Here is an 11,124-nt window from a genome sequence, read left to right as displayed (position 1 = left end):
TTGCCCGGGCGCGCACCTTCGCCAGGGTGGGCACCTTGGTGCGCACACCTTGGCTGGGCTGCGCACCAGGGCGGGCTCAAGATGGCACCAGCATTCCCTTTTTCTCACTATCTTTCAAAACGGAAATTTTAAAATCTCGTTTTTTTTTTGCCTTTTATGGAAATTAGTGAAGGCATCGCATCAAAGGTGCGCACCTCGCTGCCCACCTTGGTGTGCTCCGAGGTGCCCACCACGGTGCGCAACGCCGGTGCGAACCCGGGAGCGCCCCGATGTGTGCTCCAAGGTGCGGCGTGCACGAAGTCGGACCCCGGTTTGCCCCGGGTGCGCACCTCGCGTGCACCTTGGTGCGCACACCTTGGCTGGGTTGCGCGGCCTGGTGGGCACCATGGTGCGCACCAAGGAGCGCTCCGAAGTGTGCTCCAAGGTGCGGCGTGCACGAAGTCGGAGCCCGGTTTGCCCCGGGTACGCACCTCGCGTGCACCTTCGCCGGGGTGGGCACCTCGGCTGGGTTGCGCGCCCTGGTGCGCACCAAGGAGCGCTCCGAAGTGTGCTCCAAGGTGCGGCGTGCACGAAGTCGGAGCCCGGTTTGCCCCGGGTGCGCACCTCGCGTGCACCTTCGGCGGGGTTGCGCGCCCTGGTGGGCACCATGGTGCGCACCAAGGAGCGCTCCGAAGTGTGCTCCAAGGTGCGGCGTGCACGAAGTCGGAGCCCGGTTTGCCCCGGGTGCGCACCTCGCGTGCACCTTCGGCGGGGTTGCGCGCCCTGGTGGGCACCATGGTGCGCACCAAGGAGCGCTCCGAAGTGTGCTCCAAGGTGCGGCGTGCACGAAGTCGGAGCCCGGTTTGCCCCGGGTGCGCACCTCGCGTGCACCTTCGCCGCGGTGGGCACCATGGCGTGCACGAAGTCGGAGCCCGGTTTGCCCCGGGTGCGCACCTCGCGTGCACCTTCGCCGGGGTGGGCACCTCGGCTGGGTTGCGCGCCCTGGTGCGCACCAAGGAGCGCTCCGAAGTGTGCTCCAAGGTGCGGCGTGCACGAAGTCGGAGCCCGGTTTGCCCCGGGTGCGCACCTCGCGTGCACCTTCGCCAGGGTGGGCACCTCGGTGCGCACACCTTCTCAATGTTTTCTTGCCTTTTCTGGAAATTGGTGAAGGCAGCGCATCAAAGGTGCGCACCTCGGTGTGCTCCGAGGTGCGAACCCGAGAGCGCTCCGAGGTGCCCACGAAGTCGAAAGTCGGGTTAATTGCATTGTTTTCCCCGGGTGCGCTCCGAGGTGCGCAACATCGGCGCGCACCAAGGAGGGCTCCGAAGTGTGCTCCAAGGTGCGCACGATGGCGTGCACCTCTGGTGCGCACGATTCGGAGCTCGGTTTGACCGGGGTGCGCACACCTTGGCTGGGTTGCGCACCTTTTGTGCGCTCCAAGGTGCGCACGAAGTCGGAGCTCGGTTTGCCCCGGGTGCGCACCTTCGCCAGGGTGCGCACCTTGATGCGCACGCCTTGGCTGGGCTGCGCACCTTGGTGGGCGCCATGGTGCGCACCTTTCGTGCGCTCCAAGGTGCGCACGAAGTCGGAGCTCGGTTTGCCCCGGGTGCGCACCTTGGTGGGCGCCATGGTGCACTCCGAGGTGCCCAAGATTGGTGCGCACCAAGGAGCGCTCCGAAGTGCGCTCCAAGGTGCGCGCGAAGTCGAAAGTTGGGTTAATTGTCCGGTTTGCCTCGGGTGCGCACCTTGCGTGCACCTTCGCCAGGGTGGGCGCCTTGGTGCGCACACCTTGGCTGGGCTGCGCACACCTTGGCACCCGCGTTTCCTTCATTTTAAATTTTTTTTTTTTACAATCTCTCAAGTGGGAAATTCTATAATCTCAACTTTTTTTGCCTTTTCAGGAAACTTTTGAATGGAGCGCATCATTGGTGCGCTCCGAAGTGTGCTCCAAAGCTCTCTCCAGCTGCGTGCACCTGCCCCGGCCGCGCACCCGGCCCCGCCCAGCTTCGCTCACCTGTCCCGGGCGTCTGGTGCGGAACCTTAGAGTAAGAAACATCACCGTGCACCTTGGCCAACGTGCGCGACTCGACCGAGCGCGCACTGGCCGAGGTGCACACCGATTTCACCTGGGTGCGCGCGCAGCACCTCGGGCGCACCGGGGTGCGCGCACAACGCCCGGGTTGCACCGTGGCCTGTGTGCTCGGGGCGCCTCGGGTGCGCGCTCGGTGTCGCCCCCGCGCGCGCGGTAGTGCGGGCAGCGCACCCCGGCCCGGCCCGGCCCCGACGAGAACGCAAACGGGCAAAAGGTTTATTCAAATAGCATTGCGATGCCCGGCGAAAAACTAAAAAAGGGTGCAACACCGGGACTTCCCGGGAGGTCACCCATCCCAGTACTACTCCGGCCCAAGCGCGCTTAACTGCGGAGTTCTGATGGGATCCGGTGCACTAACGCTGGTATGATCGCACCCGTTATGAGCTTGTCGCAGTGTGTACTTAGCAAACCGCGACCCACGTGCGAATCCACCCCGGCCACCCACCCCCGTCGAGGTGCACACCCTCCCTCGCGAAGTGCGCCCCGTTCGCCAAGTGTGAGCCCTGCCCGGGTGCGCGCACCTTGCTAGGGCGTCGGGTGTGCACCCGGCCCGGCCTACGTGCGTGCACCTGTAGGGGGCGTCGTGTGCGTGCAGTGTCCCGTCTGCAACGCGGTGCCCACACACCACCTCGGGCGCAACGACCTGCGCTCACATGTGGGCCGAGTGCACCTTGGTGCATGTTCGGGGCGCCTCGGGTGCACGCTCGATCTTGCCCCGGTGCACCAAGGCGCTCGGTTTGCCCCGGGTGCGCACTTGGTGCAAGGTGGGCACCCAAAATAGGGATCAAGCACCAAAACACAAGTTTCGGGATGCAAAATGGGACCCAAGGACCACAAATGCGTTCCAAGACCCATGATGGGTCCACGAGAACAAAAATGTGTTCCGAGACTTAATAAACAAATATTGGGTTTTAGGAGAAGAAACATGCTCTGATGCCCAAAACGAGAATCGACCCCGAAAAGGCCACAGGCCAAAAGTGGGATGCGAGACAAAAAAAAATGGGACCCGAGGACCAAAATTGGGTTCCCAGGTCGAAGACAGGGCAACCGGACAAGAAACGACCTCTAAGGCTCGAAATGAGTCCCGACGACTAAAACTTGACAAGAAGCACCCATCAGGCACCCAACTCGACACCCATGGGATGCCGACCCACCCGGGCTTCCACCTAGCACACCTTGGCACCCACCCACCCTCGCACCCAACCTCGCACCCAACTTAGCACCTTTGAACCCACATTGGCACTCACCCTGACCCTGGCACCTTGGAACCCACATTGGCACTCACCTTGACCCTGGCACCCACCTTTGCACTCACCTTGGGACCCACCCTGGCTCCCACCTCGGCACCCACCCAGACACCCACCTTGGTTCCTTGGCACCCACCTTGGATCCTTGGCACCCACCCCGACACCCACCTTGGCACGCAACTTGGCTACTTGCCACCCACCTTGGCTCCTTGACGCCCACCCCGACAACCACCCCGTGACCTACCCTGGCTAGGGTTGGTGCACACCCACCCTGGTGCCCACCTTGGCACCCACCCTATGACCCACCTTGGCACGCACCTTAGTACCCACACCGTTACCCACCCTAGGACCCACCCCGTGACCCACCTTGGCCAGGGTGGGTGCCTTGGTGCGCACAACTTGCCTGGGCTGCACACCAGGGCGGGCTCAAGATGGCACCCGCGTTCCGTTTTTTTCACTATCTTTCAAAACGGAAATTTTAAAATCTCATTTTTTTCTTTTTTTTGCCTTTTCTGGAAATTAGTGAAGGCAGCGCATCAAAGGTGCGCAATGCTGGTGCGAACCCGGGAGCGCTCCGATGTGTGCTCCAAGGTGCGGCGTGCACGAAGTCCGAGCCCGGTTTGCCCCGGGTGCGCACCTCGCGTGCACCTTCGCCGGGGTGAGCACCTTGGCTGGGTTGCGCGCCCTGGTGCGTACCAAGGAGCGCTCTGAAGTGTGCTCCAAGGTGCGGCGTGCACGAAGTCGGAGCCCGGTTTGCCCCGGGTGTGCACCTCGGGTGCGCACCTCGCGTGCACCTTCGCTGCGGTGGGCACCTTGGCTGGGTTGCGCGCCTTGGTGGGCACCATGCAGTGCACGAAGTCGGAGCCCGGTTTGCCCCGGGCGCGCACCTCCGCCAGGGTGGGCACCTTGGTGCGCACAACTTGCCTGGGCTGCGCATCAGGAAGGGCTCAAGATGGCACCCGCGTTCCGTTTTTTTCACTATCTTTCAGAACGGAAATTTTAAAATATCGTTTTTTTTTGCCTTTTCTGGAAATTAGTGAAGGCAGCGCATCAAAGGTGCGCAACGCTGGTGCGAACCTGGGAGCGCTCCGATGTGTGCTCCAAGGTGCGGCGTGCACGAAGTCGGAGCCCGGTTTGCCTCGGGTGCGCCCTGGTGGGCACCATGGTGCGCACCAAGGAGCGCTCCGAAGTGTGCTCCAAGGTGCGGCCTGCACGAAGTCGGAGCCCGGTTTGCCCCGGGTGTGCACCTCGGGTGGGCACCTTGGTGCGCATGCCTTGCCTGGGCTGCGCACCAGGGCGGGCTCAAGATGGCACCCGCGTTCCTTTTTTTTCACTATCTTTCAAAACGGAAATTTTAAAATCTCATTTTTTTTTGCCTTTTTCTGGAAATTAGTGAAGGCAGCACATCAAAGGTGCGCACCTCGCTGCCCACCACGGTGCGCAACGCCGGTGGGCACCCGGGAGTGCTTCGAAGTGTGCTCCAAGGTGCTGCGTGCACGTTGTCGGAGCCCGGTTTGCCCCGGGTGCGCACCTCGCGTGCACCTTCGTCGGGGTGGGCACCTTGGCTTGGTTTGCCCCGGCTGCGCTCCGAAGCGGGGTTATTGGAGCGCCGCCTCTTTTTTTGTCGGAGCGTTTGGTGGGGTTTCTCGCATTGGCTCTTCCGAGGCCCGGTTGCCACCCTGGCGCGCACGAAGTCGGAAGTAGGGTTAATTGCCCGGGTGCGCACCTTTGCCAGGGTGGCACCTTACCTGGGCTGCGCACCAGGGCGGGCTCAAGATGGCACGCGCGTTCCGTTTTTTTCACTATCTTTCAAAACGGAAATTTTAAAATCTCCTTTTTTTTTTGCCTTTTCTGGAAATTAGTGAAGGCAGCGCATCAAAGGTGCGCACCTCGCTGCCCACCTTGGTGTGCTCTGAGGTGCGCACCCGGGAGCGCTACGAAGTGTGCTCCAAGGTGCGGCGTGCACGTTGTCGGAGCCCGGTTTGCCCCGGGTGCGCACCTCGCCTGCACCTTGGCCGGGGTGGGCACCTTGGCTGGGTTTGCCCAGGGTGCGCTCCGAAGCGGGGTTACTGGAGCGCCCCCTCTTTTTTTGTCAGAGAGTTTGGTGGGGTTTCTCGCATTGGCTCTTCCCAGGCCCGGTTGTTGGGTGCGCTCCCACCCTGGCGCGCGCGAAGTTGGAAGTTGGGTTAATTGCCCGGGCGCGCACCTTCGCCAGGGTGGGCACCTTGGTGCGCAAACCTTGGCTGGGCTGCGCACCAGGGCGGGCTCAAGATGGCACCAGCATTCCCTTTTTCTCACTATCTTTCAAAACGGAAATTTTAAAATCTCGTTTTTTTTTTGCCTTTTATGGAAATTAGTGAAGGCATCGCATCAAAGGTGCGCACCTCGCTGCCCACCTTGGTGTGCTCCGAGGTGCCCACCACGGTGCGCAACGCCGGTGCGAACCCGGGAGCGCCCCGATGTGTGCTCCAAGGTGCGGCGTGCACGAAGTCGGACCCCGGTTTGCCCCGGGTGCGCACCTCGCGTGCACCTTGGTGCGCACACCTTGGCTGGGTTGCGCGGCCTGGTGGGCACCATGGTGCGCACCAAGGAGCGCTCCGAAGTGTGCTCCAAGGTGCGGCGTGCACGAAGTCGGAGCCCGGTTTGCCCCGGGTGCGCACCTTCGCCGCGGTGGGCACCATGGCGTGCACGAAGTCGGAGCCCGGTTTGCCCCGGGTGCGCACCTCGCGTGCACCTTCGCCGGGGTGGGCACCTCGGCTGGGTTGCGCGCCCTGGTGCGCACCAAGGAGCGCTCTGAAGTGTGCTCCAAGGTGCGGCGTGCACGAAGTCGGAGCCCGGTTTGCCCCGGGTGTGCACCTCGGGTGCGCACCTCGCGTGCACCTTCGCTGCGGTGGGCACCTTGGCTGGGTTGCGCGCCTTGGTGGGCACCATGCAGTGCACGAAGTCGGAGCCCGGATTGCCCCGGGCGCGCACCTCCGCCAGGGTGGGCACCTTGGTGCGCACAACTTGCCTGGGCTGCGCACCAGGAAGGGCTCAAGATGGCACCCGCGTTCCGTTTTTTTCACTATCTTTCAGAACGGAAATTTTAAAATCTCGTTTTTTTTTGCCTTTTCTGGAAATTAGTGAAGGCAGCGCATCAAAGGTGCGCAACGCTGGTGCAAACCTGGGAGCGCTCCGATGTGTGCTCCAAGGTGCGGCGTGCACGAAGTCGGACCCCGGTTTGCCCCGGGTGCGCACCTCGCGTGCACCTTGGTGCGCACACCTTGGCTGGGTTGCGCGCCCTGGTGGGCACCATGGTGCGCACCAAGGAGCGCTCCGAAGTGTGCTCCAAGGTGCGGCGTGCACGAAGTCGGAGCCCGGTTTGCCCCGGGTGCGCACCTCGCGTGCACCTTCGCCGCGGTGGGCACCATGGCGTGCACGAAGTCGGAGCCCGGTTTGCCCCGGGTGCGCACCTCGCGTGCACCTTCGCCGGGGTGGGCACCTTGGTGTGCAGACCTTGGCTGGGTTGCGCGCCCTGGTGGGCACCATGGTGCGCACCAAGGAGCGCTCCGAAGTGTGCTCCAAGGTGCGGCCTGCACGAAGTCGGAGCCCGGTTTGCCCCGGGTGTGCACCTCGGGTGGGCACCTTGGTGCGCATGCCTTGCCTGGGCTGCGCACCAGGGCGGGCTCAAGATGGCACCCGCGTTCCTTTTTTTTCACTATCTTTCAAAACGGAAATTTTAAAATCTCATTTTTTTTTGCCTTTTTCTGGAAATTAGTGAAGGCAGCGCATCAAAGGTGCGCACCTCGCTGCCCACCACGGTGCGCAACGCCGGTGGGCACCCGGGAGTGCTTCGAAGTGTGCTCCAAGGTGCTGCGTGCACGTTGTCGGAGCCCGGTTTGCCCCGGGTGCGCACCTCGCGTGCACCTTCGTCGGGGTGGGCACCTTGGCTGGGTTTGCCCCGGCTGCGCTCCGAAGCGGGGTTATTGGAGCGCCGCCTCTTTTTTTGTCGGAGCGTTTGGTGGGGTTTCTCGCATTGGCTCTTCCGAGGCCCGGTTGCCACCCTGGCGCGCACGAAGTCGGAAGTAGGGTTAATTGCCCGGGTGCGCACCTTTGCCAGGGTGGGCACCTTACCTGGGCTGCGCACCAGGGCGGGCTCAAGATGGCACGCGCGTTCCGTTTTTTTCACTATCTTTCAAAACGGAAATTTTAAAATCTCCTTTTTTTTTTGCCTTTTCTGGAAATTAGTGAAGGCAGCGCATCAAAGGTGCGCACCTCGCTGCCCACCTTGGTGTGCTCTGAGGTGCGCACCCGGGAGCGCTACGAAGTGTGCTCCAAGGTGCGGCGTGCACGTTGTCGGAGCCCGGTTTGCCCCGGGTGCGCACCTCGCCTGCACCTTGGCCGGGGTGGGCACCTTGGCTGGGTTTGCCCAGGGTGCGCTCCGAAGCGGGGTTACTGGAGCGCCCCCTCTTTTTTTGTCAGAGCGTTTGGTGGGGTTTCTCGCATTGGCTCTTCCCAGGCCCGGTTGTTGGGTGCGCTCCCACCCTGGCGCGCGCGAAGTTGGAAGTTGGGTTAATTGCCCGGGCGCGCACCTTCGCCAGGGTGGGCACCTTGGTGCGCACACCTTGGCTGGGCTGCGCACCAGGGCGGGCTCAAGATGGCACCAGCATTCCCTTTTTCTCACTATCTTTCAAAACGGAAATTTTAAAATCTCGTTTTTTTTTTGCCTTTTATGGAAATTAGTGAAGGCATCGCATCAAAGGTGCGCACCTCGCTGCCCACCTTGGTGTGCTCCGAGGTGCCCACCACGGTGCGCAACGCCGGTGCGAACCCGGGAGCGCCCCGATGTGTGCTCCAAGGTGCGGCGTGCACGAAGTCGGACCCCGGTTTGCCCCGGGTGCGCACCTCGCGTGCACCTTGGTGCGCACACCTTGGCTGGGTTGCGCGGCCTGGTGGGCACCATGGTGCGCACCAAGGAGCGCTCCGAAGTGTGCTCCAAGGTGCGGCGTGCACGAAGTCGGAGCCCGGTTTGCCCCGGGTACGCACCTCGCGTGCACCTTCGCCGGGGTGGGCACCTCGGCTGGGTTGCGCGCCCTGGTGCGCACCAAGGAGCGCTCCGAAGTGTGCTCCAAGGTGCGGCGTGCACGAAGTCGGAGCCCGGTTTGCCCCGGGTGCGCACCTTCGCCGCGGTGCGCACCATGGCGTGCACGAAGTCGGAGCCCGGTTTGCCCCGGGTGCGCACCTCGCGTGCACCTTCGGCGGGGTTGCGCGCCCTGGTGGGCACCATGGTGCGCACCAAGGAGCGCTCCGAAGTGTGCTCCAAGGTGCGGCGTGCACGAAGTCGGAGCCCGGTTTGCCCCGGGTGCGCACCTCGCGTGCACCTTCGGCGGGGTTGCGCGCCCTGGTGGGCACCATGGTGCGCACCAAGGAGCGCTCCGAAGTGTGCTCCAAGGTGCGGCGTGCACGAAGTCGGAGCCCGGTTTGCCCCGGGTGCGCACCTCGCGTGCACCTTCGCCGCGGTGGGCACCATGGCGTGCACGAAGTCGGAGCCCGGTTTGCCCCGGGTGCGCACCTCGCGTGCACCTTCGCCGGGGTGGGCACCTCGGCTGGGTTGCGCGCCCTGGTGCGCACCAAGGAGCGCTCCGAAGTGTGCTCCAAGGTGCGGCGTGCACGAAGTCGGAGCCCGGTTTGCCCCGGGTGCGCACCTCGCGTGCACCTTCGCCAGGGTGGGCACCTCGGTGCGCACACCTTCTCAATGTTTTCTTGCCTTTTCTGGAAATTGGTGAAGGCAGCGCATCAAAGGTGCGCACCTCGGTGTGCTCCGAGGTGCGAACCCGAGAGCGCTCCGAGGTGCCCACGAAGTCGAAAGTCGGGTTAATTGCATTGTTTTCCCCGGGTGCGCTCCGAGGTGCGCAACATCGGCGCGCACCAAGGAGGGCTCCGAAGTGTGCTCCAAGGTGCGCACGATGGCGTGCACCTCTGGTGCGCACGATTCGGAGCTCGGTTTGACCGGGGTGCGCACACCTTGGCTGGGTTGCGCACCTTTTGTGCGCTCCAAGGTGCGCACGAAGTCGGAGCTCGGTTTGCCCCGGGTGCGCACCTTCGCCAGGGTGCGCACCTTGATGCGCACGCCTTGGCTGGGCTGCGCACCTTGGTGGGCGCCATGGTGCGCACCTTTCGTGCGCTCCAAGGTGCGCACGAAGTCGGAGCTCGGTTTGCCCCGGGTGCGCACCTTGGTGGGCGCCATGGTGCACTCCGAGGTGCCCAAGATTGGTGCGCACCAAGGAGCGCTCCGAAGTGCGCTCCAAGGTGCGCGCGAAGTCGAAAGTTGGGTTAATTGTCCGGTTTGCCTCGGGTGCGCACCTTGCGTGCACCTTCGCCAGGGTGGGCGCCTTGGTGCGCACACCTTGGCTGGGCTGCGCACACCTTGGCACCCGCGTTTCCTTCATTTTAAATTTTTTTTTTTTACAATCTCTCAAGTGGGAAATTCTATAATCTCAACTTTTTTTGCCTTTTCAGGAAACTTTTGAATGGAGCGCATCATTGGTGCGCTCCGAAGTGTGCTCCAAAGCTCTCTCCAGCTGCGTGCACCTGCCCCGGCCGCGCACCCGGCCCCGCCCAGCTTCGCTCACCTGTCCCGGGCGTCTGGTGCGGAACCTTAGAGTAAGAAACATCACCGTGCACCTTGGCCAACGTGCGCGACTCGACCGAGCGCGCACTGGCCGAGGTGCACACCGATTTCACCTGGGTGCGCGCGCAGCACCTCGGGCGCACCGGGGTGCGCGCACAACGCCCGGGTTGCACCGTGGCCTGTGTGCTCGGGGTGCCTCGGGTGCGCGCTCGGTGTCGCCCCCGCGCGCGCGGTAGTGCGGGCAGCGCACCCCGGCCCGGCCCGGCCCCGACGAGAACGCAAACGGGCAAAAGGTTTATTCAAATAGCATTGCGACGCCCGGCGAAAAACTAAAAAAGGGTGCAACACCGGGACTTCCCGGGAGGTCACCCATCCCAGTACTACTCCGGCCCAAGCGCGCTTAACTGCGGAGTTCTGATGGGATCCGGTGCACTAATGCTGGTATGATCGCACCCGTTATGAGCTTGTCGCAGTGTGTACTTAGCAAACCGCGACCCACGTGCGAATCCACCCCGGCCACCCACCCCCGTCGAGGTGCACACCCTCCCTCGCGAAGTGCGCCCCGTTCGCCAAGTGTGAGCCCTGCCCGGGTGCGCGCACCTTGCTAGGGCGTCGGGTGTGCACCCGGCCCGGCCTACGTGCGTGCACCTGGAGGGGGCGTCGTGTGCGTGCAGTGTCCCGTCTGCAACGCGGTGCCCACACACCACCTCGGGCGCAACGACCTGCGCTCACATGTGGGCCGAGTGCACCTTGGTGCATGTTCGGGGCGCCTCGGGTGCACGCTCGATCTTGCCCCGGTGCACCAAGGCGCTCGGTTTGCCCCGGGTGCGCACTTGGTGCAAGGTGGGCACCCAAAATAGGGATCAAGCACCAAAACACAAGTTTCGGGATGCAAAATGGGACCCAAGGACCACAAATGCGTTCCAAGACCCATGATGGGTCCACGAGAACAAAAATGTGTTCCGAGACTTAATAAACAAATATTGGGTTTTAGGAGAAGAAACATGCTCTGATGCCCAAAACGAGAATCGACCCCGAAAAGGCCACAGGCCAAAAGTGGGATGCGAGACAAAAAAAAATGGGACCCGAGGACCAAAATTGGGTTCCCAGGTCGAAGACAGGGCAACCGGACAAGAAACGACCTCTAAGGCTCGAAATGAGTCCCGACGACTAAAACTTGACAAGAAGCACCCATC

General features: G+C 63.0%; 2 non-coding genes across 2 annotated transcripts; both read right to left on the bottom strand.

Moving 5' to 3' along the window:
- Positions 1 to 2,328: 2,328 nt before the first annotated feature.
- Positions 2,329 to 2,447, bottom strand: LOC131862694 (5S ribosomal RNA). The gene has a single exon (XR_009361632.1). It is a non-coding gene; the product is annotated as a 5S ribosomal RNA (ribosomal RNA).
- Positions 2,448 to 10,264: 7,817 nt separating this feature from the next.
- LOC131862673 (5S ribosomal RNA) lies at positions 10,265 to 10,383 on the bottom strand. The gene has a single exon (XR_009361611.1). It is a non-coding gene; the product is annotated as a 5S ribosomal RNA (ribosomal RNA).
- Positions 10,384 to 11,124: the final 741 nt, after the last annotated feature.

The sequence above is a fragment of the Cryptomeria japonica genome, unplaced genomic scaffold (genome assembly GCF_030272615.1).
Source record: "Cryptomeria japonica unplaced genomic scaffold, Sugi_1.0 HiC_scaffold_50, whole genome shotgun sequence".
Lineage (NCBI taxonomy): Eukaryota > Viridiplantae > Streptophyta > Pinopsida > Cupressales > Cupressaceae > Cryptomeria > Cryptomeria japonica.
Note: the sequence above shows the minus strand (reverse complement) of the source record. Positions and strands in the feature narration are given on the sequence as shown.